Source organism: Corythoichthys intestinalis, chromosome 22 (genome assembly GCF_030265065.1).
Source record: "Corythoichthys intestinalis isolate RoL2023-P3 chromosome 22, ASM3026506v1, whole genome shotgun sequence".
NCBI classification, from domain to species: Eukaryota; Metazoa; Chordata; class Actinopteri; order Syngnathiformes; family Syngnathidae; genus Corythoichthys; species Corythoichthys intestinalis.
Window position 1 is genome coordinate 2445618 of NC_080416.1, and position 22577 is coordinate 2468194.

The 22577-nt window shown below is 37.7% G+C and overlaps 1 protein-coding gene across 3 annotated transcripts in view; it reads right to left on the bottom strand.

Moving 5' to 3' along the window:
- tgfbr2b (transforming growth factor beta receptor 2b) overlaps positions 1–22577 on the bottom strand; it is a 95948-nt gene that overhangs the window by 47080 nt on the left and 26291 nt on the right. The gene's annotated exons all lie outside the window — the stretch shown is intronic.

Here is a 22577-nt window from a genome sequence, read left to right on the forward strand (position 1 = left end):
TCATTAATTCATGTCTATTATTTCATTTTGGAAAAAAAAAAAGACTTTAAAAAATTATTCACTCGCATATTTTAAACTTTTAAACAACTTATTGCACAATGAAAAAAATGGCGTCTGTAAAAAACATATCTACCTCTTAACTATCGCTTAATTTTCTTTTTTTGGTTACTGTCACATTTTCTCTGATGTATTAGATGATAAATAATCGATCCCAAAAAAGAAAAATGGGGGAAAAAACGTTTAAAAGGGATTAATATATGAAAAACAAAATCTCGACCACTCCGTGATGTCTGCGATTTCTGCATCGTGACCCTTGTTATATTACCATGTTTCACTCATAAAATCCCCCAAAAATACAGCTGTGGACATTCACAGCTGTGTCTTGACACTCAGTGATACATGCTACATGGAGTTTTAGGATCAAAACAAGGTAAGGGCGCGATACTATCTCGTTAAAGTCATGGCATCTGTAATTCTGCTCTCGCATGCTCTCACCTCCAGATAGGGTTTAGCTGTTTAAAAAAATTTTTTTTTTTTTTTTTTAAATGCCCTCCTGTTCAAAATTTTTCTTCCCCAGAAAATTGAGACTTCAAGCTTTCCAATTATGTATCAAGCATGCACATCGGACAATTTTGAAATTTGGCCAAATTGGGGGTCTCAGAGCGGAACTCCATGTCACCTGAGTGTTTTCCGCCATATACATTTGTCCATCTAAACAACACAAATGGACTGACTGATCAAAAATAAGTCACTCCTTAAACGTCTCATTAGCCCAGAGACATTAAAGCTACACTAGGTAACTTTTCAACATTTATAAACTACAGGGTGATTCAAAAAGAATATGCCAAAACCATCACGCATTTATTCATTTTAAAATCATTGAAATAGACTGAATTAGCGGTCATTTGATGCAGGAATTATCTTTGTTTAACTGGGTGTCAATTTCAATTTGTCTTTGTCGGAAAATCACTTGTTTATTTACGCTCAAAATGGCAACTCCTCAGCAAAAGGCGTTTTGTGTGCTTTAGTTTGCGTGTATCCTGAAGCGCGTTTTCATATCGGCTTGATGTTGTCCGTGCCGCTGGTGGTGGTCACATTGAGCACTTGTAAAGTATTGAGTAAAAACTTGAAGTTTTATACAGTACTTATATCCAGTTAGTTATTGGTTTTTGTTGTTGTATTTTTTAAATAAACCACAATAGTTTTGGCACACTCGTTTTGAATCACCCTGTGTATTTTCAGAACATTTGTGATGATACGTCAACTGACAACTAGTTAAATGACACCTCTTTTATATCTTGAGGGTGTCTATCGCTTTCACTGGCAGTAATTAACTTCGAGGAGGGTGGCAGGGACCCTGCCACATAAAAAAAACTACAAATGTGCAGACTGCTTGACGACAAATGTCACTTGACTCTTTCCCCATTCGTTATAAAGACGGTAGACGATGCGAATTCTGAAAAGATGGCTGAGCAACAAAAGAGACAAAAAGTTTTGTCCTTGGAGGGAAAAAAAAGGCTACTAGGGTAAGAGGATATGCAAGAATATACATTAGTTCAGCTTTCACTCGCTTGCGTGACTCACCCAGCCCCCCCCCCCCAACCAAAGTCATCAGCGCTGACAAGTCGGGTGGAGTGGGGGGTTAGCCACACTAAGCCACACGGTTGCTAACCGTCATATGCTATTATTTAGCCACAACTCAATTCATTACCTTACTACTATTCCAGCGTTCATGGCAGCGTATTTTGGCTGCCATTTTAATTTTCGTCTTAGTTTTCGTCTTTTGGACGATAATACTTATTAGTCTTAGTCATATTTTAGTCATTTTAAAATGTGTCTTCGTCTAGTTTTTGTTGACGAAAACTCGAGACTAATTTCGTCTAATTTTAATCGACGATAACTCAATATTTTCGTCTGTAAAATTCTAAAGTTTTACTCCAAAAAGAAATAAGGTTTCCAATGAACACTGACAGATGAGCAAATATTGTAGCATACATATTGTAGCATGTACAAATCTAACACATGATAATACACAATCACCAGGAAAACAGTAGGCTACATTATTATGAATTAGTTACACCCGGCTGGACACCACAAACTGTATGGAAAAAAGTTGTCTGAGAGTTTAGGAGGACGCTCACCGTTAGCACTAGCCTAATGCTAACGTGAGCGTGAATGCTATGCTAACGCTACAAGTTACATTTAGCACTCAGCATAGACCTATAAAGGCTAAAACAACATTGCATATTCTCTCTCGCCAAAATAAGAAAAATATTACAGTGTGTGTCTCAAAACAAGCAATGGGGAGTCTGGAGAGGACACTACACTAGTGGGTGAGTTGGGGGGTCGCAGCACACCACATGAGTGACACATCTAGGCAGGCTAACTGCAAATGTCACATATTGTTAACATGCGACGAAAACTATGGCGCATTTTTGTCTCGTCCTCGTCTTGTCAGACGAAAACTGGCATCGGGTTGTTAAGTTTTAGTCACTCAAGATACGTTTTTAGCTCGTTATCGTCTCGTCGTCATGAAAAAAATTGTTCCTCGACGAAATATTTTCGTGATTGTCATGGCTGACGAAAACAACACTGTACTATTCATCCTTCACACAGCCGCTGGAAACAGAAATGTCGTTTAATCCATCTGCAGGCGACTGAGAGATCATGATTTTACGACACTGTGCAGGTGTGCGCTGATACTCATGGGAAACACAGTCTACCTTGAGGCAAAACAATACTGCTTTTGTCCACTGGCGTCACTAAAATCGACCAAAACTGAAAGGTTAGTTTTGCTTTAAAGCACAACTGAAAAGCGCACATGCCCTCTACTGGCTAACTCGGCACCTACAGGCAACAATGAATCAGCAGTTAATTAATGTAATTAAACAAATAAATGGGCTCTGATGTTAAATGTGGATTCATCCCTAGAATATACCTACCAAATATCATGCTGATCTATCCAAGATCAACGGAGGAATAGCAATTTTTTTTAGTATCCTTACTAGAGGGCGACTGATATACCTAGGATTTTCAAATGGCGATACCGATATCTAAAAACAAATTCCTCTGATTACCAATATCGAAAGCTATTTTGTAAGCAGATATTTGAGGTCAATATACTTAATTAAATTTTTTTAAAATTTTTAAAAAAAAATCTAATAAAAAAAAATTCTTCAGCCACTTCAAATTCACAATGACCTGAGACTTAAGAATTAATTTGTTCTAATACTACCAAACCAACAAGAGCAGCACTTCTTTTTATGATTATACACACCAGTAGGTAGATGGCGATGCAGTGTAAAGCGCTTTGAGCGCCTTGAAAGGTGGAATAGCGCTATATAAGTATAACACCATTACTTAGCAAGACGAGATGTAAAAAAAAAAAAAAAAAAAAAAAAAAGGTGAGGATTTAAGTGAATGTGCACCATGCTAAAGCTAAAGCTAATGCTACAAGTTTGGATAAAAAGTTACTCACATTAGGACCGCTACAGCGGAGCCTGCCTGAGAAGTCTACTGCTTTAAGATGGCGGTTGTTTACCAATGCCGCAGAATCTACCATTTCGCATCTAGTTCTGTATACAGTATCTATGATATCTATGAGACGCTACCACCGTAGCATCATGAGGACGTGGTTTGTAGCAGCTGTCGCTTGGCTCTCGGCTGCAGTCAGGTATTATTGCTTTAAGCTGCTGCAGGGTCCTTCCGGGATCCTACTGTCAGCAGCTGCTACAGTTGCCCACACAGATGCCTGATCAAAATCCTTTTTTTATCGCCAAATTTTTTTTTTTTTTGTTAATCGGCTGATGTTGAGAAAAAAAGTCCACATATTGGCCCGATATATCGGCCGGCCGATACATCAGTCGACTTCTAATCCTTACTAAGAACAAGAACAAAGCAAGCAATTTTTGACCTAATAAACACCAGCACACAGCAATGCTAACATAAGTGGAAGAACCAGGCCATCACCTTGTCTATTAGGAAAAAAAGGACTGCTTTGCTCTCAATTTGTGGCACACATGAGCCATTACACAAATTTTGGTGGGCCTCAATTGCTTGCATTGCCACAGCACATCCGAAATGTGTCACTTTAGTGTAAAGTGGCTGCATTCCGAGTCATTACTTAATACCTCTATTGCACGAAGATGCAAACCTGCGTCAATCTGTCTCCAATTATTTTTCGATACGATGAGACAGAGGTCGAGTTTCCATCCGTTGGCACCAGAAACAAGTTATAATTAACTTACACATTTAAAAGCGAACTGCCTGAGGTTGAACAGTGTGGAATTTGACCATAAATACCCCTTTAAAACTTTGGAATTTGAACCACTACCATATATGACAAGAGCACATCGTGCGTGAAGTCAGCGTAGCTTGCGAGACCTCATTTCAGTGAGAGGCAAAGGATTAACGCTGAAGTTAATCCTGATCAGCACATGTTTTTTTTTTGCCTTTGCTTTGCCTTTTCATGTTATGTTGTGATACTTTAAAAGGACAATTATTAAGAAGGAGAGTGCAGAGAATAATAACATGAAAGGTGAATGCTGACTTGTTGTGTGGGACACTTCGGGGCTGGGAAAAATAGTTTTATCTGAAGTACTTAAACAACAACAGTCAAAATAAATGCAAACATCAATAAATTTAAAAAACTTTTTTTTTTTTTTTTTTTTTTTTTTTAAATGTAAAGTTTTAGAGCTGTTTCGTTTGCATCTTTATTTAGTACAGTGGCATGAAAAAGTATCTGAACCTTTTGGAATTTCTCCCATTTCTGCATAAAATCACCATCAAATGTAAGCTGATCTTTGTCAAAATCACACAGATGAAAATAGTGTCAGCTTTAAAACCACCCAAACATTTAAGGGTTTTCATATTATAATGAGGATAACATGCAAAAAAAATGACAAAAGGGGGAGAATAAGTAAGTGAACCCTCTGCGTAAGGAGACCTAAAGAACGATTGAAACCAATTTTTACCAAACATTTTAAGTCAGGTGTGTGCCCAATCACTAATGAGTGGTTTAAAGCTGACCTGCCCACTATAAAACAGCACACCTAGTAAGAAATGCCTTGATGGTCGGTCAAAAGAGCTGTCTGAAGACCTGCGATCAAGGATTGTTGATTTGTAGAAAGCTAGCAAAGGATGAAAAACCATCTGTAGAAGTCTAAATGTTCATCAATCGACAGTCAGAGACACTGTTCCTTTTCTCCCAAAGATTGGCCGTCCACCAAAGATGATGCCAAGAGTTCAGTCCAGAATACTCAGGTAAAAAAGAACCCAATAGTGTCTGCCAAAGACTTACAGAAATTACTGGTACAGTCCAATATCTATGTGCGCACATAAACTATATGTAATACTATGGCCAAGAATGGTGTTCGTGGGAGCACTCCACAGATGAAGCCACTGCTGTCTAAAAAAAAACATTGATGTTTGTTTAATGTTCGCAAAAAGGCACTTGGACATTCCACAGATGTTTTGGCAAAATATTTTGTGGAGTGATGAAACCAAAGTTGAATTGTTTGGGAGTACCACACAATGTCACATGTGGAGGAAAAATGGAACAGCTCACCAACATCAACACTTCATCCCCACCGTGAAGCATGGTGGAGGGAGAATCATGATTTGGGGCTGTTTTGCTTCATCAGGGCCTGGACAACTTGCAATCATTGATGGAAGAATGAATTCAAAAGTTTATCAGGATGTTTTGCAGGAAAACCTGAGGCCGTCTGTCTGACAGTTGAAGCTGAAAAGAGGATGGACGCTGCAACAAGACAATGATCCAAAACAACTGCAGAATGGTTTCAGAAGAACAAAATACACGTTCTGGAGTGGCCAAGTCAAAGTCCAGACTTGGACCCCATTGAGATGCTATGGCATGACCTAAAGACAGCGATTCGTGCCAGACATTCCAGGAATCTGACTGAACTACAGCAGTTTTGTAGAGAAGAATGAGCCAAGATCAGTCCTGATCGATGTGCCAGACTGATCTGCAGCTACAGGAAGCGTTTGGTTGAAGTTACTATTGCCAAAATATTAAATTTGATGGTTCACTCACTTTTTTTTCCTCCTTCTGTCATTGTTTGCATACTATCCTCATTAAAATATGAAAATCTATAAATATTTGGGTGGTTTTAGTTAACGCATACACTGTTTTTTCATCTGTGTGATTTTGACAAAGGTCAGATCAAATTTGATGGTGATTCCATGCAGAAATGTGAAAAATTCCAAAAGGTTCAGATACTTTTTCATACCAATGTATATGTAAATTTATCCCGCAATATATTGTCTGATTAGGAAGTTACAAAATGGATAAAGAAGCAATCTTTCCTTTTCAATGTTAACATCTTGTGATGACATTTTAAATGATCACTTTCACAACATTCATAGGTAATCGCATCACTGCTGAGCCAATTTTAGAACAGGCTACTTGTGGTCGTCAGGGCAACCTGGTGCCCGAGGGCACCGTGTTGTGACCCCTGCATATTTCAAAGTTTACATTGCACTAATCTGTAGTGTGTTTTAAATCATCTACTTCCTAGAAAGTAGGACAAGGAATACCACCCACAGCAGCTTATTCGTTTGATCTAGTTTAGCTAAACTAGTTTTGTGTCCAAGATGAAAAGTAGGGAGTCGTTCGTTTGTTTTCTTTGTCTTGTTTTCACTCTCTGTTGACTCACCGGTGGGCTACACTGGTGTGACGCAACTATTTACGTAGGTGCGGCAGCTATCGTCATCTCCCTGATACACACCACTGGGGAAACGCTAACTAGATAGGGTTGTACTATTCTCTAACTAAACAGTGAAAAAAACAACGGTACAGTGGTGGAATGTATTGAAGTAAAAGTACTTAAGTACATTTTTGTGTATATGTACTTTACTTCAGTATAAATATGAATTGGTACTTTTTATTCCACGACACATTACTTTTTTTTTTTTTTTTTTTCTCATTGTGAATTGATAGTATCGTTTTCAATGCCCTCGGCGCAATTGATAAGCTTTTGCAACTATACCTAAGTATAACCGAGCAATCAATGAATTTTCTGGCTCTTTGTTTGAATATCTACTCAGATCACTCTCTCCTAAAACATACAGTGGGGCAAATATGTATTTAGTCATCCACTCATTGTGCAAGTTCTCCCACTTGAAAATATAACAGAGGCCTGTAATTGTTAACATGGGTAAACCTCAACCATGAGATAGAATGTGGGAACCCCCCCAGAAAATCACATTGTTTGATTTGTAAATAATTTGCAAATTGTGGTGGAAAATAAGTATTTCGTCAATACCAAAAGTTCATCTCAATACCTTGTTATGTTGGCAATAACGGCCGCCAAACGTTTTCTGTAACTCTTCACAAGCTTTTCACACACTGTTGCTGGAATTTTGCCCCATTCCCCCAATGTTTTGGGGCTGTCGTTGGGCAACACGGACTTTCAACTCCCGCCACAGATATTCTATGGGGTTGAGATCTGGAGACTGGATAGGCCACTCCAGGACCTTGAAATGCTTCTTAGGAAGCCACTCCTTTGTTGCCCTGGCTGTGTGTTTGGGATCATTGTCATGCTGAAAGACCCAGCCACGTCTCATCTTCAATGCCCTTGCTGATGGAAGGAGATTTTCACTCAAAATCTCTTGATACATGGCCCCATTCATTCTTTCCTTTACACAGATCAGTCGTCTTGGTCCCTTTGCAGAAAAACCCCAAAGCATGATGATGTTTCCACCCCCATGCTTCAGAGTGGGTATGGTGTTCTTCGGATGCAATTTAGTGTTCTTTCTCCTCCAAACACGAGAACCTGTGTTTCTACCAAAAGTTCTATTTTGGTTTCATCTGACCATAACACATTCTCCCAGTCGTCTTCTAGATCATCCAAATGCTCTCTAGCGAACCGCAGACGGGCCTGGACGTGTACTGGCTTCAGCAGGGGGACACGTCTGGCAGTGCAGGATTCGAGTCCCTGGCGGCGCATTGCATTACTGATAGTAGCCTTTGTTACTGTGGTCCCAGCTCTCTGTAGGTCATTCACTAGGTCTCCCCGTGTGGTTCTGGGATTTTTGCTCACCGTTTTGACGCCACGGGGTGAGATCTTGCATGGAGGCCCAGATGGAGGGAGATTATCAGTGGTCTTGTCTGTCTTCCATTTTCTAATAATTGCTCCCACAGTTGATCTCTTTACACCAAGCGTTTTACCTATTGCAGATTCAGTCTTCCCAGCCTGGTGCAGGTCTAAAATTTGTGTCCTTCGACAGCTATTTGGTCTTGGCCATAGTGGAGTTTTGAGTGTGACTGACAGATTGTGGACAGGTGTCTTTTATACCGATAATGAGTTTAAACAGGTGTCATTATTACAGGTAACGAGTGGAGCCTTGTTAGACCTCGTTAGAATTAGTTAGACCTCTTTGACAGCCAGAAACCTTGCCTGTTTTAGGTGACCAAATACTTATTTTCCTCTGTAATTTGGAAATAAATTCTTTAACCCTATATTGCCAAATGTATCACATTTGATACACCTAAAATTTCATGATTTTGAGAGTAATTCAGAATTTTGACATTTCTTTTTGAAAAAAAAATGATGGATGCAAGTCAACACATGCATCTGCAGGCTCCATGAAAAAAGAAACAAGATTTAGCAAGGGTTATACATATATGAGCGCTTATTACACATATTCATTTTGACTTTTCTTTTTACAAATTTGAAAAAAAGGTTTCATTAGGAACTTATTTTTCAAATTTTGGGATTCTCTGATAATTGCTTCATATTGCTAGCATTAAATCAAACAATGTGATTTTCTGTCTTTTCCACATTCTGTCTCTCATGGTTGAGGTTTACCCATGTTGACAATTATAGACCTCTCTAATCTTTTCAAGTAGGAGAACTTGCAAAATTGGTGGTTGACTAAATACTTATTTGCCCCACTGTATATAAACAAATATTATATACATGTATTAAATTTTTGCATCAGGAGGAAAAAACTTACTTTTTACTCATAAATTTTAAATCAAGTACTTTTGTACCTTTACTTCATATTTTAGCACCTGTATCTGTACTTTTACTTAAGTAAAAAAATGAGTACTTCATCCACAACTGGAAATGTATTAATTACATTGTTTCCATTTACACCAAAAGTTTCCAGACTTTATCCATATCTGACCCAAAAAAGTGGGGAAACGCCACTTCTTATCTCACAAACTTATTAAAGACACATGGGGGTTAAGTCCACTCCACCGTGACCCTCGTATTTTTCCGTCATCATTGTGTAGGTGTTTCTTTCTCCCTGCATACTTGAGCTGGGATGTCAGCTTTCAGTCGTGACCCCGTGACCCTGGAGCTGGAGTTGGACAACCATAACTGTCAGTAGTGGCTGCAAATGGTATACAATATGTTCTGCATTGTGTTCAATTAAGCGTGTTAAGAAAAAGATTGTCTTTTGCACTGGCCAATGCACGATGGGAAGTTGGGCGACCATGACTGTCAGTAGTGGCTTCAAATGGTATACAATATGTTCTGGGTTGTGTTCAGAAAAATATCGTCTTTTGCTCCGCCCAAATGCATGATGGGAAGTTGGGCAACCATGACTTTCAGTGGTGGCTGCAAATGCTATACAGTATGTTCTGCGTTGTGTTCAATTAGGCGTGTTAAGATTGTCTCCTTTTCTGCCCATATGCATGATGGGAAGTTGGGCAACCATGACTGTCAGTGGTGGCTGTAAATGGTATACAGTATGTTCTGCGTTGTGTTGAATTAGGCGTGAGAACAAAAAGATCGTCTCCTGCTCTGCCCAATTGCATGATGGGAAGTTGGGCGACCGTGACTGTCAGTCGTGGGTTCAAATGGTATACAATATGTTCTGGGTTGTGTTCAATTAAGCGTGTTAAGAAAAATATTGTCTTTTGCTCCGCCCAAATGCATGATGGGAAGTTAGGCAACCATGACTGTTAGTAGTGGCCGGCAAAATTTAAGCCAATAAAAGGCATGGTCCAATGATCGCCTGTGTCCTTTTCGCTCTCAATGTGCTAAAACGGCGTCATTGTAAACTGTTTGAGGCAACGCATTAACGGGTCATTCCGTCTATGCGTTAATCGCGTCAAATATTTTAACGTGATTAATTAAAATAATAACCGCCCGTTAACGCGATAAATTTGACAGCCCTAGGAAATTATATACACATATTACATTTTTGCATCGAGAGAAAATACTTTTACTTTTTACTAGGGCTGTCAAAATTATCGCGTTAACGGGCGGTAATTAATTTTTTAAATTAATCACGTTAAAATATTTGACGCAATTAATGCACATGCCCCGCTCCAACAGATTAAAATGACAGTCCAGTTTAATGTTCGCTTGTTACTTGTTTTTTGGTGTTTGGCGCCCTCTGCTGGCGCTTGGGTCCAACTGATTTTATGTGTTACACCATGAGTGAGCATGGTGTAATTATTGACATCAACAATAGCGAGCTACTAATTTATTTTTTTATTGAAAATTTTACAAATTTTAATAAAACAAAAACATTAAGAGGGGTTTTAATATAAAATTTCTATAACTTGTATTAACATTTATCTTTTAAGAACTACAAGTCTTTCTATCCATGAATCGCTTTAAGAGAATGTTAATAATGTTAATGCCATCTTGTTGATTTATTGTTAGAATAAATACAGTACTTACAGTGCTGCTCAAAAGTTTGTGAACCCCCTCAACATTTTGGAATTTTCTATTATTTCAACCTGATTTCCTAATCAATCAATTCAGTAGTTTTTTTTTGTTTTTTTAACAGTTGTGTTGTCGAGACTAAATTAAAAAGAGTTTTCATCAACTGATGTAGGTGCAAAATTGAACTGTTTGGTCACAACCAAAACCGCCATGTCTGGCGAAAAGTCAACACTGCATACCACCAAAAGAACCTTCTCCCAACAGTGAAGCATGGAGGTGGGAATGTCAAGATCTGGGCTTGCTTTTCATCCTCAGGACCTGGACAACTCCACATAGTCCAGGGAATCATGAATTCTGAGGAATATTGTCAAATCCTAGAACATAACCTGACGCCATCTGTTTTGAAGTTAAAGCTTGGCAGAAGGTGGATCATGCAACATGATAATGATCCAAAGCATTCCAGCAATACAACCAAGGAATGGCTGAAAAAGAAGAAGATTCGTGTTCTGGACTGGCCCAGTCAAAGTCCTGACCTAAATCCCATTGAAATGCTGTGGCGGGACCTGAAGCGAGCAGTTCATGCCAGACGCCCATCAAACCTCTCTCAACTGACTGCGTTCTGCAAGGAAGAATGGGCAAAAATCCCCCAAAGTAGATGTGAGAGGCTGATTAGTCACTACAGAAACCGTTTGGTTGAGGTAATCTCTGCAAAAGGAGGCGCAATATCCTATTAACTGAAGGGGTTCACATACTTTTGCACACATGATATCTGAGTTTTTCTTAAATCAACCACTTTTGTTAAATAAAGAATGACAATATAACTATTTCTTTTGTTTCAGTCCATTATTTGGAATGTCAGTATTGTGGATTTGGGTATAACTTAACATTTAATAAGGTTATTTTAGTTTTTTTTACAAAAAATCTGACCATCGCTGTGGGGTTCACAAACTTTCGAGCAGCACTGTATGTATCGTATGTTGAAATTATATATCCGTCTTGTGTCTTATCTTTCCATCCCAACAATAATTTACAGAAAAATATGGCATATTTTATAGATGGTTTGAACTGCGATTAATTACGATTAATTAATTTTTAAACTGTAATTAACTCGATTAAATTTTTTAATCGTTTGACAGCCCTACTTTTTACTTGTAATTTTAAAGCAATTACTTTTGTAACTTTACGTCTTTTTTTGCACCTGTGTCTGTACTTTTACTTCAGTACAAAAAGTGAATACTTCATCCCTACTGGAAATGTATAAATTACATTGGAAACTTTTGGTGTGAATGGAAACAGACTTTATCCATTTCTGACCCCAAAAAGTGGGAAACGCCTCTTCTTATCTCACAAACCTATTAAAGACACATGGGGGTTAAGTCCACTCCACCGTGACCCTCGTATTTTTCCGTCATCATTGCGTAGGTGTTTCTTTTGCTCTGCATACTTGAGCTGTGATGTCAGCTTTCAGTGGTGACCCCGTGACCCTGGAGCTTATAACTCTCTAAGCAGGATGTCCTCTTCCTTCTTTCATCCACTGTTTACTCACTGAGCATTATTAAACTCCTCTTCTATGGATTATTTAAGCCTCTTTCAACAAAACAACATACTGGGGACATGAAAATAGCTCCTTCAGTGTTTCCACATTTGCTGGGGGATCTGTGTGTGGCCCGTAGGGTGTGTTCATGACGTGTTCACTCGAGCATGTGAGTTTAGCACTGCAAGATGGGGTCCAAGCCACAAGGTGGAGTTCCGGTTGCACTGTGAGCCCAAAAACAGCATTCCCTCCTGACCTTAGCACAATGCGGATCCCAGAGGGTCGCAACCTCTTTCCCGCTGACCTCAGAACTCAAACAAACTTCCTTAATAGCTTTATCTGCTCCATTACAACAGGAAACACACAACTCTTACAGTTGTTGAAATGTTACTTTAAGTGCCACTCTCACAAATGCCTTTCACTTTCCCTCGCCCTTGTAGTGCGTTCGAACCTTTTTCTTTGCCTCGTTGCACAAACACAGATAAACAAATATCCAGACATAGTGGTCATATTTCAAATAACAAGGGCTCGGCAATCTCAGTAAGCTACTTTAGTTGAGAGCAAAGACAAACTTCATGAGAAATCTCTAGACACATGCTTTGAGATAATTCTGTTTGCAAACAAGGACTCCGTGCAATTGAAAAAAAGAATAAAATGTAACTAATGTGGCGTACGATCTGTGTTAAAAAAAAAAAAACAAAAACAAAAAAAAAAGGGCCGCACAAAGAAACCGAAGCTTGTACAAGCTTTAACGCAGATGTTTGACACACCTTTTTGACGATTTATAACAGTTCCCATGTGTTTTATACCTAGTTTTTAGAACGTTTTAGAAAAAAGCAACACTTGGTAACTTTTCAGTTTCGGTTGATTTTAGCAACGCCAGTGGTCAAAAGCAGTAGTGCTTTGCCTTAAAGTGCGTATGACAGGATTAAAAAAAAAGTCTAAAATAGCATTATAATGTGAATTAGAATCATATTTTGATTCGACTATATAAAACAGTTTAGCAACGCGCAGTTGACGATAAATTGGTCTTTTAATCTGCCGTTTAGCCCCGCCTGCCAATATAGCGCTCCAGCGTCCCCAACTGGAGGATGACGTCAGCAAGGTCACGATTTCATCTGATTTAGAATTCGGCATTTGTTTAGCAATTAGGGAAAAATACTTCGATAAAATGAATATCCTGTAAAAATATTGGAGTAGAGATTGAAAGAATGAAATTTTGCTGCTCTCTTCGTCGCATTTTCCTTGTTATGAATAATTCTCCCTCAATGGGCTGAAGTATAAATCAGATTAAACCTTTTTCTATTCTCCTGTTGCCGTCATCCTCCTGTCGGGGACACTAGGGCCCTCTAATGGTAGGCGTGGCTAAACCCCAGATTAAAAAAACTAATTTCTCATCATCTGCACTTGCCAATTGTAAAAAAAGCACAATAGATTTTGACGGGTAGCACTTTTTTTTTGGCCATGTGGCATTTTTTGGGGGGATTTGTGGCAAAATAAATTTTGGCATGTGGCATTTTTTTGGTATGTGGCAAAATGGATTTTGGCATGCGGCTTTTTTTGGGGGGATTTGTGGCAAAATAAATTTTGGCATGTGGCATTTTTTTGGTATGTGGCAAAATGGATTTTGGCATGCGGCTTTTTTTGGGGGCGGTTTGTGGCAAAATGGATTTTGGCATGCGGCTTTTTTTGGGGGGGGGGTTTGTGGCAAAATGGATTTTGGCATGTGGCATTTTTTGGGGGGGTTTGTGGCAAAATGAATTTTGGCATGTGGCATTATTTTGGTATGTGGCAAAATGGATTTTGGCATGTGGCATTTTTTGGGGGGGTTTGTGGCAAAATGGATTTTGGCATGTGGCATTTTTTTGGGGGGTTTGTGGCAAAATGGATTTTGGCATGTGGCATTTTTTGGGGGGGTTTGTGGCAAAATGGATTTTGGCATGTGGCATTTTTTGGGGGGGTTTGTGGCAAAAAGGATTTTGGCATGTGGCATTATTTTGGTATGTGGCAAAATGGATTTTGGCATGTGGCATTATTTTGGTATGTGGCAAAATGGATTTTGGCATGTGGCATTATTTTGGCATGTGGCAAAATGGATTTTGGCATGTGGCATTTTTTTTTGCCATGTAGCATTTTTGGTTTGTGGCAAAATAGATTTTGGCATGTTGCACCTTTTTGCCATTTTTTGGTATTTGGCAAAATGGATTTTGGCATGTGGCATTTTTTTTAATGTGGCTAAATGGATTTTGGCATGTGGCATTTTTTTTTGCCATGTGGCATTTTTGGTATGTGGCAAAATGGATTTTGGCATGTTGCACTTTTTTTGTCATTTGGCATTTTTTTTGGTATGTGGAAAAATGGATTTTGGTGTCTTTTTAAATTTATTTTTTTTGTATCGTTGCAGGCTATGCACGTCCATGCCATTGACTGCTATGCACGTCCAAATTTTCCATTCATTTTGAATGGCAGAAAAACATGCGTGGCTGTGCCACATGGCAAAAAAAAAAAATCATCCCACATCTCAAAATCCATTTTGCCACATACCCAAAAAATGCCACATGGCAAATTTTTTTTTTTATATATAGTCGAATCGTCTCAAAATATGGTTGTAATTCACATGATAATGCTATTTAAGACTTTTTTATCCTGTCGTACGTACTTTAATCGCTTAAATGGAACAAAGCTTTTTTTTTTTTTTTTTTTTTAAACTTTGGGAGCTATTTGCTAAAAACCTTCACGAAAAATTAAAAAACACACAAAAATAGCCTCTCATATGAAAGTTTGGCTTTGCTGACCAGTAAGTTTGACATCTGAACTGTAAGTACAACTTTTAGAACGGAGCAATTTTCCAGTTTGCCTTTTGACCCAATGGCCAAAGAACTTTGGGTGGGTTGTCAAGAACTCTTTTTGCCAGGATTCACACTCGCATAAAGCCCTGAAAGCACATCACCTCTACCTCCAACTTCTCTCTATTGGGCAAAACAGTCTTCCAATCTCCTCCATTCCTGCAACCAGCCCAATTTATGATTAACATTATGTTGGTGTGTAACGGCTTGCTCACAAATGTTTGCTCATCTATCTTGTACAAACAGAAAGACAGAAAACAATTATAACTGTCGCTCTCATATCGCTGGCTTCATTCAGGGGAAGAAAAGATTAATTCCCCCTTTCTTTGTAATTTATTTTGACTGAGAAAAACAATACCAGCATGCAAACAAACTAAGCAATTAAAACCATAGACTTTTTCAGTTCTAATGCACATAAAGAAGATGAAATGCAATTTCCTTTCAGATTGAAAAGGCTTATGTTCATCTCTTTTCGAGTGCCAGTGAATGTCAAGTCAAGCGCCCTCGACTCTTACATCGTCTATAATTCTTCATACTTGGACAGACACAAAATATAAGCTTTATTTCTTTGAAATTTCACCCTGAGACCAGATATAAAATAAGAATTACAATGAATTTGCATCACATCTATGAAAACAGTTCGTGTAGGTTAGAGCACAGAAACCCCTTGAACGAAATGCTTTTCACTGTGACTCAATGTTTTATAACAACAGATGAATAAGTTAACTTAAATAAACTTTAATGTCTTGAAATCCTTACCCACAGTATGGCGCAAACCGCTAAAGCACTGTATTTTCCGTGGGTGTGAATAGGCTTTTTACAACACACAGAACATTCTTAGAAGGGCAGATAGTGCGTTTTACACAATCTCAGCCACTGTCTGAATTAGTGCCGTTTTCTTGACGCACAATGGCTTTTATTCTGACAGCAACAACCTCCTACTGTCTTCCAACTCCTTCTCCCACCATCATTTTTCAGACAAAGGAAGGGAAAGTTCATCATTAAAGCTCCAAAGGTTACAACCTACAAGATCATAAGTTTTAGAGCTATTGTTTAGTGACAACCAAACATGATAAATGGGAAAAACTTTGCCAAAACGTGTTATGGAAAGCATGTGCGCCAATATTTCCAGTACAATCTGAATATAACGGGAAGGCATCCTGTTTCTCACTCAAGTTCATGCAGTTCAAATTTCCTGATCAAGTCTGAATAAATTCAGCATTCATTTTCACAAAACATTTTATTGGAAAATATGCATTAAAGTCATGTAAAACATGGTCGACCCCATGTATTCCACTATTTTCTCAATTCATTAATGATAATGTTTTAAGGTCATTCTAGAAGTGGATGACTTTTGGGCTTTGAAATTCTTGAACAATAACGCTTCCCTTTTCTGAAGTCAGTTCTGAAGTTTTCTGCGAAATATACATCAACCAAGGGCATAGGGATGGTAGGGACATAACACAAGCAACTTTTCATGATTCTCAAATTGTCCCCACCAACTTTTAGAGAGACAGCGAGAACAAAAAGTGGGATTTGATATGTGGCAAAATTGATTTTGCCATGTGGCTTTTTTTTTTTTGTATGTGGCGAAATAGATTTTGGCATGTGGCATTTTTTTTTTTATATTTGGCAAAATTGATTTTGGCATGTGCATTTTTTGGGATGTAGAAAAATGGATTTTGTTATGTGGCATTTTTTAAATATTTGGCAAAATTGATTTTGGCATGTGGCTTTTTTTGGGGTGGGGAAAATGGATTTTGGTATGTGGCATTTTCTTTGGCATGTGGCATTTTTTGGGTATGTGGCAAAATGGATTTTGGCATGTGGCACATTTTTGCCATTTGGCATTTTTTGGGGTATGTGGCAAAATGGATTTTGGCATGTGGCACATTTTTTGCCATTTGGCATTTTTTTGGGTATATGGCAAAATGGATTTTGGCATGTGGCATGGATTTTGGCATGTGGCATTTTTTGGGTATGTGGCAAAATGGATTTTGGCATGTGGCACTTTTGCCATGTGGCATTTTGTCTTGCCATGTCGCATTTTATTGGTGTGTGGCAAAATATATTTTAGCATGTGGCACTTTTTTTTTTGCCATGTGGCATTTTTTTTGTATGTTGCAAAATGTATTTTAGCATGTGGCATTTATTTGCCATGTGTGCAAAATTGATTTTGCCATGTGGCATTTTATTTGCATGTGGCAAAATGGATTTGGGTATGTGGCATTTTTAAAATTTTTTTTTGTATGTGGCAAAATGAATTTTTGGATGTGGAATTTTTTTTTTGGTATGTGGCAAAATGGATTTTGGCATGTGGCATTTTTTATTGGTGTGGGGCAAAATTGATTTTGCCATGTAGCATTTTATTTGCATGTGGCAAAATGGATTTTGGTATGTGGTTTTTTTTTGGTATGTGGCAAAATGAATTTTTGTATGTGGCATTTTATTTGTATGTGGCAAATGGATTTTGGGATTTTCGCAAGCCACGTACGTCAATGCTATTGACCGCTATGCACGTCCAAATTTTCCATTCATTTTAACTGTCAGAAAAACGTGTGGGTGTACCGCATGGCAAAAAAAAAAAAAAGCCACGTGCCAAAATCCATTTTGCCACATACCCCAACAACAACAACAACAACAACATGTTATTGGCCCTGCTGAACTTATTATACTTATACTTAATTATATACAGTATTTGTTATGAAAAATAAAAATCCTGTTCAATGGAAAAAGTTTTTTTTTTTAAAAACCCAGATATGTCAAAGTAACACATTTTAGATCTTAGATTGAAATACCGTGATATTTTACCGGCACATGCCTTGTTGAGATCAAACTTACTTCCTTGCCATCAACTGTCAAAAATAACTATCAAATTTTGACATCATCATCTTACAGATCAATCATTTTCTACCACCTTTGCGTCTGTGTGTGTCCAATGTGTTTCCAATAAACCGTCAAAGCTGAAAAACAAACAAAAAAAGAAGGACAAGACAAAGGCTATTTGATTCGATTTGGAAGTTCCTTGTATTTTTACCACGCATCATTCGGAAACATCAAATGCCTTAGAGAAGCATCTGTTCTCTGGCCAAAACAAGCTTCGAGTGTGTTCAGCCATTGGCCCCCGGTCTGTTACTTGTGTGGTGAGCGCAGACGATGATCATACCGTTCACTAACCCGAAATTACAGAGAGGCAAATATTTTCGCAAAAAGAAAATTTAATTATTACTTCCCCTCAATAAAATGCTCCAATAGGAGTCAGCAATTAGGCTAAAGACAGTGTTCACTGCAGTCCCAGAGTGTCGAGTTGCAAGGTGGTAAACGTTTGAATGCATCTACGTTACAGTCTGCTTGAAAGTAATTACAGCTGCAACATTGCAGTCTATAATCGCCAGAAAATTAATAGTTACCAAGTGGTAAACACTTTTTGTAAGATTATTAATCACACAAATGTGAAGCTATTCTTAAGTATGTAAAAGTAATTACCGGTTTTAAATCCTGCCATACATTTATTCATTCTAGGGCGGCAGCTTTCGATTATTATACTGCAGTAGTCGATTAACCTATGGTAAATGGTGTTACACTTATATAGCGCTTTTCCACCTTTCAAGGCGCTCAAAGCGCTTTACACTATCTCACCATCCACCTAATGGTGACGCAGCAGACGTAAAACAAAGGCTTGCTAAGATTGCACTTTCAAAGAGCTGTTATTGCGAAAACAAAAAATTCCCGAGTGTTGCTTCAAACGATGCACAATTGCACTTTCATTTAAAAATGAATGAAAATACCAAAGCTTAGCCTCAAACAATATTAAAATAAATAAATGAGGATCTAAGTTCAACAAAAGAACAATTGGCTAACATGCATAGCAAAAGTTCGCTAGCTTAAAGGGTATAATATGCTAAAGTTTTTTTTTTTAAATTTTTTTTTTTACAATGCTCCTAATAAACCGTTCAAGCAAAAATTCCTACAAAAAAACGGCTAAATATCATAGGTTGAGTTTGACTTTTGGGGCAGGGGGAGGCACAACATGTTGATGACCCTGAAACGCAGTGTCAGCAATTAAATTAACTTACAAGAATATTTATAATAAGATGACAATGAGCTTTTGTTTCGCATCATTCTTGAGGGGAATTCTAAATCAGGCTGCTTAGGCACTACTTTTTGTCAAGATCGTCATCCATTGAATATGGTACGCCCGCCGGTGTCGTGCCAATGTAGTTACCCCAGTCAAAAATTGTATCCCCTGGGTGGAGCCGTATGGAGGTAGATTTGCATCTTTGTTATTCAATCAAAAAAAAAAGTTGCTTCAATTAAAAAAGTTGCTTCAATCAAAATATATATTTTGAACCGAAAAAAATGTTGCTTCAATAAAAAAAAGTGTTTGAATGCAAAAACAATTTTGAAACTAAAAGAAATGCATGTGAAAGCAATTTTTCTTTTTCTTTTTTTTTGAAATAGAAGCAACTGTTTTTTAAGTAAGGTTGATTTGTGTTTCGGCCACATTTTGGCAAGGACATTTTTGTCTTTATTACTTAATCAAAAAATAAGTTGCTTAAAAAATATATTGATTTTCAAAAAGAAAATCACTCAAAAAAAGGAAAAATTTCAATCAAAAAAATAGTTTTTGAATGCGAAAAAATATTTGAGATTGAACATTTTGCATTATAACACTTAATTTTTCAGTGAAAAAGTTTTCTTTGATTGAAGCATTCCTTTTTGTGTTCGGGCCATATTATGATTAGAACATTTCTGTCTGAATCATTCAATCCCCCCCAAAAATTGCTTCAATCAAAAAAAAAAAATTTAAAAAAAAAATATTTTTAAAAAACTACTATTCATACTACTAAAATACTATTTTTTAATTATTTGCAAAGCAAATGACCGTCTAAGGTCCTCGAAAAATAATTTTGACCCATTATAAAAATATATTTCTTTGTTAATTTCATTCATTTTTGTTGCAGTTTTATTGCTTCACAACTTTTATATATATATAGGAAAGTGAATTACATGCAATGACACTTTTAGGCCACCGGGGGGCCTGGCCCCCCTGTCCCCCCCTTAAAATCCGCTTATGCTAAATATACCTATAAACTAAATTTCGAATGCCTAAAAAACATTAAAGAAAAACTTACCTTATGTTGGTCTTAACAGGGAGCAGCTGGATTCAGCCATATCAAATAAGTTAACATTTTGACAGTGCTCTCTAGTGTTTCATAGTCCACATTTTCAATCCTTGGTTCTTGCTGAGGTGTTGTTGTCGCTTTTGAACGCTTAGGTTTGAAAAAAATTACATATATCCATCTTGCCTGTTCGGTCCTTGGGTGGTTTTGGCTAAGCAAAGCAAATGACCGTCTAAGGTGCTAGTCACATGATCTGTTCGAAAATAATTTTTACCCATTATAATTTTTTTGTTTTGTTTATTTCATTCATTTTTGTTGTTTGTTTTATTGCTTTACAACTTTTATAGACAATATTTGACCGGAAAACTTCATTTTGAAATCATATATAGGAAAGTCAATTACAGGCAATGACACTTTTCGGCTCTACCTTAAATGCGTTACATTTACTCCATTACATTTACTTGAGTAACTTTCTGAGAAAAATGTACTTCTGAGAGTAGTTTTACCATGCAATAATTTTTACTTGAGTAGATTTGTGAAGAAGAGTCACTACTCTAGGGTTGCAGCTATCGATTATTTTAGAAGTCGGTTAATTGATGTACTAGTTAGTTCGAATAATCGAGTAATCAGATAAGGAACATAAATTCAAATGCCTGAGCTGAGCCTCAAACGATATACTGTAAATTAATGTATATAAATTAGGATTATGGAAAACAAAAGAATAATTGGCTAATTTACATCACTAAATTCTGCTATCTTAAATACTACATATATATATATTTTTAAACAATTCTCTTAACAAATGTTTCAAACACATATTCCCACAAAAAACGGCTAAATATACCTATAAACCACATTACGAATGCAAAAAAAACCAAACAGCTCAAATAAAAACAGCTTATGTTAGACTTAACAGGGAGCAGCTGGATTCAGCCATGTAAAATGAGTCATTCACTCTTGCCGCTAGAGGGCAGTGTATCCACCCAAATCAAATCATTACAACACCACTCTAATTAAACAAATACTCGAAGTAGCACAATTTGATTCAAAGCTTTTTTTCCCCCCAATCAAATTACTCGAGTTATTCGATCAATCGTTGCAGCACTAATTCATTCATTACCAATACAATGTTTTCTTTTAAATTTCAGTCCAAATCTATACTACACATATTGTACTTTTTAATCATTTTAATTTCCTTCTCGATTTTTTGGAATAATAGCCCTAAATATTCTTCTAGTTTTACATGTTTCACACACTGATAATTATGATCATTAATTAATAATCCTGGAATAACAATAGGGAATGTATGTTAATAATAAAGGGGGGGGGGGTGAAGGAATAGTATCTTCTCATATTTACAGTTTGACTGTTTATTTTATATTGGGTATGTAAGGTTAAAACAAACAGCATTTATATCATAGTTTAACGAAAACAAGCAGAATATTTGACATAAGAGATACATGACACCTTCTAACTACGTTAGCCCAACGCGTGCGTCATGCAGCTGATTGAGCAAGATTGATGCTGACTACCAGTTGATCGGCAAGACATCTACAAGCCCATGTCTGCAACACCAAATCCCGCTATCAACTCATCAGGACAATCCAGAACAAATGGAGGGACGTCCTGTACTACCACAACACCCGATAACAAAAAGAACTCCAAGTTTGATAGCTCAGCGCCTCTCAGATGTTGAGGCACGCCGAACCTCCCACCTCAGTTGCCTCATTAACCATGACCCAGCAACGGTGACACAAAAACTTGACCGCCCAAATTTGTAATAGGAGAAGACCCAAACACACCCTTCTTCCTGCTCACGGCCCACCCCGCCCTGCGAGAGCCTTCAAATAGATAATGTTGAACTAATCGTTGTCATCTTTTCTCCGGAATCTTTTGTTGACTTGTGATATGGTGACCCTGGAACCAGTCTGCCTCCTCGCCTGGGTCTGTTGCTGTTTTGCCTTGCCGTTTGATCGCTGCCGACCTGAATAAATTGTCAAGTTGTGTTTCGAAGCCTTTTTCCAGCTTTTAAAATTGAGTCAGTACAAGGGGTTTAGACTAAGGTGAGCGCGCTGAATTCGGCCTTTTGGCCGGGTTGTCGGAATTTCGTCGGCTCGTGTCGTTGGAGCTGTGCAAGCGCTGGTCCTGCGGTTCGGTTGGCGTGTTTCTGGCTAAAAGGTCATATTCCTTCAGGGGAAAAAAAATAATAACATCACTATTTAATGAAACAAACAGACCAAAAACACTAAAATAGAAAATGTTTTCAGATAAAATGAAACTGCTTACAAGGTTTGAGAATATGCTCAACGCTGATTTCTATTTATTTTTCTTAAATTAAATCATTATTGGATGTACCGGAGCTGAACACGCCTAGGAAAGGATGGGCGTATTGAAAAATAAGCCATTTCGCAAATACACACGAGCCGCC